The following is a 6,407-nucleotide window of genomic DNA, read 5'->3' as shown; positions in this document are numbered from 1 at the left end:
TGTTCTGTTCTGTTTTTATGAATCCAGTAACTATGAAGCAAAGTATGGCAATACGACAGAACCGAAGGTCGTTGATTGAACCAAGATTATTGATCAGACACCTAAATCCAGAAGAAATACATGCCTTTTCCCATCAGTTACACCGTGCAGACCGCGGCTGTCGAGGGGAAGGACACCGAGAAGCGATGACGGGCCTCGGTCTCGCGTGCGCACGCGCGGTCACACCCCCAGCCCCACCCTCACACGACTCCGCCGCAGACTCCGGAAACGCCGCGGCGCTGTAGGTGTCACGAGCCGAGCTTCCGCTTCCGGGTCGACGGCAGCGGGATCACGGGGTCGGCGTTCATCAGACTGAGAGCGCCCCGGAAGGCACCTGGAGCCTGACGCACAGCAGGAGCTAAGTAAGTACCAGCAACCGCCGGCGCGTCCTTAACCCCACCCGCCCCTCCCCCTCCTGTCCCCGTCCTTCCCCCTCCTGTCCCCGTCCTGTCTAGGCAAGAGCCGTGTTGGGGCCCAGCCCGCACCTGCCGGTGTTCCCCGGGAGGGGGGTGCAGTCGGGGTGCCTGTGAGGGGCTCTGCGGCCTCGTCTCCGCCCTGCGGGTGGGGGGACGGGGGCGGGGAGGGCAAGGATCTCGGTCTGCCTTCCCGGCGCCCCGCGGTGGGGCCAACAGCCGCCCACCCTGCTTCCCGCTCTGAATCAGTTACAACGTCGCCGTGCTTGACCCGAAGACCCGTGCGGGTCAGGATGCCCCGCCCTGCCGAGAGCCCGGCTGCGGCTGTCAGGAGGCGGTGTTTGGGGCTCCGTGAGGGTCGCAAGGGATGCTGCTGGCAGGCCCAAGGGCGCGAGTGCCAGTAGGTTCCCGTTGGGGGTGGGGACCAAAGGACAACGGCCTGCGCCCCGTGAGGGACGGCGTGGTCCCGCATTCCCCTTCGTCACATAAGACCCCAAGAAGGTCAGGACAACCTGTGATCGGGGGGCGCCCTCCAGGCGAGCGCGTGGAAACTGATGGACACTTCGGAATTACGTCCTCTGGATGATCTACCCTCTGGATAAATGAGGGTTCGAAGGCCGCTGGCTTGGGCGTGGCCCATTTCATTTGTGCGGTTGACCTGCCTGTAACTTGCACCGGGGCCACCCCGCCCGGCAAAGTGGAACTGACGGGGTCAGTTCACAGAGATCGGGCCAGGGGACAACACAGTCACCAGCGACATCCATTCCAGGGGAAGCCTCGCTTCTGGCCACAAATAAACTGTTGCTTCTTCATTTGGCTCACAGACTGCCTTCCCCTGGGCCAATGGCTCGTTTTTTTCTTGGAGAGGTGGGAGGTGGGTGTGACATTTTTGGCTGCTATTTTCACGCGTCTTAGTCACTGCGGGCAGCTCACAAGCCGGCAGAAGCCTTCCCACTGCCTGGTGCTGGTTATTCCTGACTCGACGGCGGGCTGACTCCCGACCAGCTGAAGACAGTGACAAGCGCTTGTCCCTTCTCCAGGGCCCGGTGAGGACGGGGGCCATAACAGCTCTTTGCAAGGTGAAGAAAGACAAACCCGGGCTCAGGGACAGAGCCAACCCCATGGGCACCTGGCCTCTCTGGAGATCCATTACCAGCTCGCTCGCTCTTCTGGAACATTCTCTAGCACTGGAAATAGTGAAGACCAGACCCTGACTATTCAAAATAGATGCCCAGAATCCCTGAGGTTCGTGCCTAAAACTTATGAAAGGCCCCCCAGTCTCCTACTCTAAGGTATTGATTTTTATTTTGGATACAATTTAACAGCTTTGATCTTCTCGCTAGGGCAGATTCAAAGCAAGGAATTCCTCGCTGCACCGCCTGCTGGGGAAGAGATTAAAGCATCGAGCTGTCGATTACACTAGATGCATCTTAAGGTACCTTCCAACCCCACTCTTGCGAATTTCCATAATCCTTAGCATAGACCATTATGAAAGAAATTTATATAATGGACACAGTTTTACAATTCACTTCTCCAGCACCAAGCAAAGCAAACATTTCCTCCCAATTTTTTTTTTCGGGAGCGTATGCACTCCCTCATCTTCCTTCTCCCTGCTCTTTTTTTCTCTTTTGTCTTTTTGAGGAAACAGTTAGGTTCCATGAAGAAAACCCTGGCATCAGGTCCCAAACCCGATATTAAGAGTGTGGCTTGGGATATGTCATTTAACCACTCTGGGCTTGTCCGCTTTTCGATAGAACAGAGATCCGCGTGTTTACCGACATTTATTGAACAACGACTGTATGCCAGGAGCCCCTCTAGGTCCTGAGGAACTGGTGAGAAGAGGTTTGATGGGGTTTCACTGCATCCTAGGGAGCACGGGGGCAGGGAGAAGACACAAAGCCGCCAAGCAAGCCCATGAGTGTGCCAGTTTCAGATGATAGCACGTCGGTGGGGAGGAAGGTAACTAAGATGCTGTGGTCTGGGAGGCCAGGCCACTTGGAACTGTCAGAACGGTCAGCGCGTGTCCACTGCAAGAAGAGTTGGAAAGCCCACGCTTCAAGCAGACATCGGCAAGCTGAGCATGAGTGTAGGGCGTTCTAGGAAGAAAAAGGAGGGGAGGGGGGTAGCAATCCCTCCTACCTCAAATGGGAGCCCCCATGAGGGAACGAGCCTGCACAACCTCCAGGACCAAGGGATTCCGTAGCTTAGTGATGCCGTCAAGGACCCAGGCTCTTTCCCATCCTTTGCTCTGCCATCCAGTGTGCCGTGCATTCATTCATTCATTCATTCATTCAATAAATATACCTCAACCCCTCTTGGGGTTGAGAACAGAACAAATTGCTCAGTCATAGAAACTCACTCCTGGGAGGAGAGCTGATCGCAAACAAATATAGGGTGTCTATGTGTGCTATGCGTGTGACGTGTGCTATGAAGAACAAGAAGGCAGGAAGGGTGTTCATGGCGACGGGGAAGGCAGGTATTCTAGAGTGGTCATGAGCAGTCTTGGGATGCCTGAGCAGGGGCCCAAAGGAGGAAGGAAGGATCCACGCAGGTGGGTGGGGTAGTTGTTCCCAGGCAGAGGGAACAGCTTGGGACGTTGGAGAATCCCACAGGTCATTGTGGTTGGAATATGGGAAGCAACTCTTCCAAAAGGCAATTCCTCAAGGAAAAGGGAACCATCTGTTTTCCTTTCTACACGAGGGTCTGAGCTCGGGCTTCTCTAACAAAATGCCACAGACTGGGGGAGCTGAACCCACAGTTTTCTCCAGTTCTGGGGCCTGAGAGTCAGAGAGCAGGGGACCAGCATCCCCTCGGATGCACAACATTGGGTGGCACAAGACGTCGCTTCGTCTGACTTCCGGTGGGACTCCGATCCCACATGTTACAACCTCACCACCTCCCAGGTGTCTCATGCACTCTTCTCTTAGGTTTTTCATTCTCTTTTCTCTTTTCTCTCCCTGGATATATTATGCAAAGATGTATTCCAGCTCATCAGTCTTCAGCTACTAACAATTAGCTACCTAACCCATCTACTGAGTTCTTAGTTTTATATATTGAGTTTTTCAATTTTAGAATATTCATTTGATCCATTTTTATAAATTCCTGTTCTTTCTTAAAGATTCTCCACCATCACCTCTAGTCTTGAAAATATGAATCACTTCCATTGTGATTTTCATGTCTGATGACTCTAGTTTCAGGTCATCTGTGGGTCTGTTTCTACTGCCACTTTTTTATTCTGCTTTTGTTTCTTGGTAGACTTGGTGATTTCCTTCTTTTTTTCTTTCTTTCTTTTTTTTTTTTTAAGATTTTCTTTATTTATTTGACAGAGAGAGATACAGTGAGAGAGAGAACACAAGCAGGGGGAGTGGGAGGGGGAGAAGCAGGCTCCTTGCCAAGCTGGGAGCCTGATGTGGGGCTCAATCCCCATGACCTGAGCTGAAGGCAGACACTTAATGACTGAGCCACCCAGGCGCCCGACCTGGTGATTTCTTACTGAAAACCAGACGTGTAAAAACTTCAAGGACTCTGGATAATGTTCATCTTCTTCCAGACAGAAATTGCCTTAGATTTTGGCAGGTGCTTAACTGATTCGAGGCTGTATTTCAGTTTCTGTAAGTCTTGGTCTATTTCAAGTTTACGCTTTCCCTCAGGTGGAGCCATGTAGGGTTGGTTCCCAGGAAAGAATCTCAGTTGTTCATCAGACCGCTCCTCCCTGGGGGTCCTGAACACCAGTTCTTGTCTTCCAGCACTGAGAAACTGCCAAAATACCTGATTGCCTTCTCAGGCTCTGGGCAGCCACTTTCTGCTCAGTTTCTCATCCTCTGAGCACAGGTGGCTTACAAATTAGTAAATCACTTGAGAAGCACAGCTGCTCTGTGTCTCTCTGCCTCTCTTCTTTCCTGAATTGTGGACCCTTAAGTCCTGGTTGCCTTAGTCACCCTGATTTCTTTTGTCCCCCAGTTCTGTGAGAATGCCGACAGTTGTTAACCATCACTGTCTGTTGGCTTCTCAGCTTCTTGCTTTATGCTTCTTAAGAATCCGCAAATGTCTCAAGGGAAAGAGGTATAGAACATGAGTCCCCTTCTCTCTGGGGTCTTGATCTCTCATGTTCTTCTTGACTTGGTATATTATATTATACTATATTATTATTATTATATTATATTATGTTACTTTATATTATATCTCATATCCTTGCTCCAGACATGAAAAGCTTAGGTGTGATGGGACTTCTGTAATCTTGTCCCAGTGCATACTGACTTACAATGTCTCTCCCTCCCTTCCCACCTAGCTGGTGCCCAGGTAAATGCCTCATGCTGGGCTTTTCAATAGCTGGAGGAGCATCAGAAGCTCATGGGGACAGTGTGGGTAGTAGGGAAGGTAGGAGCCTTGGTCTGTGCAATAGGACGGGAATGAATAAGGAAGCACTTTTTCTCCCAGACCAAAACCGTCTTCCAGCTTCCCAGTCCCCAAAATTCCATCTTTGGAGAATACCTCTTTGTCCCCATTAAATTGCAAGTGCTTCCTGATAAAAGCCACTAACTGTCATCAGTTTCTGGATATGGTTTATTACCTCTTTTCAGCGAAACTGCTCATTTTGAAACTAGGTTTTCAAAAGGAAGGGCATGGAGGGACAACACAGGCGTGGGGTGCTGTCATGAAGGGGGCAGCCTTGCCTGCACTCAGGCTTTCAGAATTCCTGCTGAAACTTGCAGGACCTCCTGAATGGATCCCTCCTTCCTCCGGTCCCTCGCCCAACGAATCTGTTTTCTAGGCTATCTCCAGATTATTCCAAAGTATGAATTTGTTCATTTTGTTATTATGAAAGTTAAGGCATGCTCGTTAAAATAAATAGGTGCTCGTTGATGCTCATTAAAACAATATAAAGAAGAAATTATTCCAAAGTCAACCACCCAGACTTCCACGTTTTTCAATATATGTATAGATAGGATACCAGTCAGCTGTTGCCACAAAAGAACACTTTGTAACAAACCATCCCAGAACTTAGTGGCCTGAAACAATAATCATCTATTTTGTGAACTGTAGGTTGTCTAAGGTCTGTTGATCCAGGCTGTGCTCAGCTGGGAGGCTCTGCTGATCTTGGCTGGAGAGTTTAGTCTGGCACCATATGCATTGCTCATCCTCCTCCCGGGACCAGTGGTGAACCTGAGAATTCCCTTCCCGTGGCTAGAGCATGGGCACCAGATACCAAGCACAAGAACTGTCCGGACTGATTGACCATCTCCTCCATCCTATCCTGTGGGCAGAGTAAATCACGTGGCCGAACCCAGTCCACAGACATGCAGGTGTGCTCCACCCATGCTGGGAGGGCACCCTGAAATTGCAAGGACAAGGGTATGGCTAGGGAGGGGCACGGAACTGGGCCGGTAACACGGTCTACCACAGGTCTGGGTGATACACACTGCTAGACAAGCTGCATTTTCTTTTTCACTTAACAGATTGTAGCCATCTTTTCAGGTCAAAAACTACTACTCTGCCTTTTTTGCTTAATGAGTAAAGAATGTTTCCATACCTGAGTGTGCTTTAATTTATTTAAATTAAATTATATTTATTTTAATTTATAGTAACATATACAATACATATATAGTATATATATAAATATAGTAATATCCAAAACTGTAACTATAGAGTTATGGTTTCAAAATTCAGTCCTGGCCATATAATTCTTTAACTTGTAACTTTCCAAGATCCCCGTCTTGGTCCAGGCTGCTAGGACAAAATGCCATAGACAGGGGGCTTAAACAAAACACGCTCCTTGCCCGTGGCTCCGGAGGATGGGAAGTCCAAGATCAAGGTGCCGTCTGACTTGGTGCCTGGTGAGAGCTCTTCTGAAGACATCTCTTATGGGCACTTCCTCCTTGCTGGGCCCTCACATGGCAGAGAGAGAGGTCATCTCTCGGGTGTCTTCTTACGAGGGTGCTGATCTCATTCAGGAGG

The 6,407-nt window shown here is 49.9% G+C and overlaps 1 long non-coding RNA gene across 1 annotated transcript; it reads left to right on the top strand.

The window, feature by feature from the left end:
- Window positions 1-329: 329 nt before the first annotated feature.
- Window positions 330-5,941, top strand: LOC123947128. The gene is made up of 3 exons (XR_006819706.1): window positions 330-401; window positions 1,796-1,887; window positions 5,496-5,941. It is a non-coding gene; the product is annotated as an uncharacterized LOC123947128 (long non-coding RNA).
- Window positions 5,942-6,407: the final 466 nt, after the last annotated feature.

This window comes from Meles meles, chromosome 7, assembly GCF_922984935.1.
Source record: "Meles meles chromosome 7, mMelMel3.1 paternal haplotype, whole genome shotgun sequence".
Lineage (NCBI taxonomy): Eukaryota > Metazoa > Chordata > Mammalia > Carnivora > Mustelidae > Meles > Meles meles.
The sequence above is the reverse complement of the archived record's forward strand: the minus strand, read 5'-3'. Positions and strand labels throughout refer to the sequence as shown.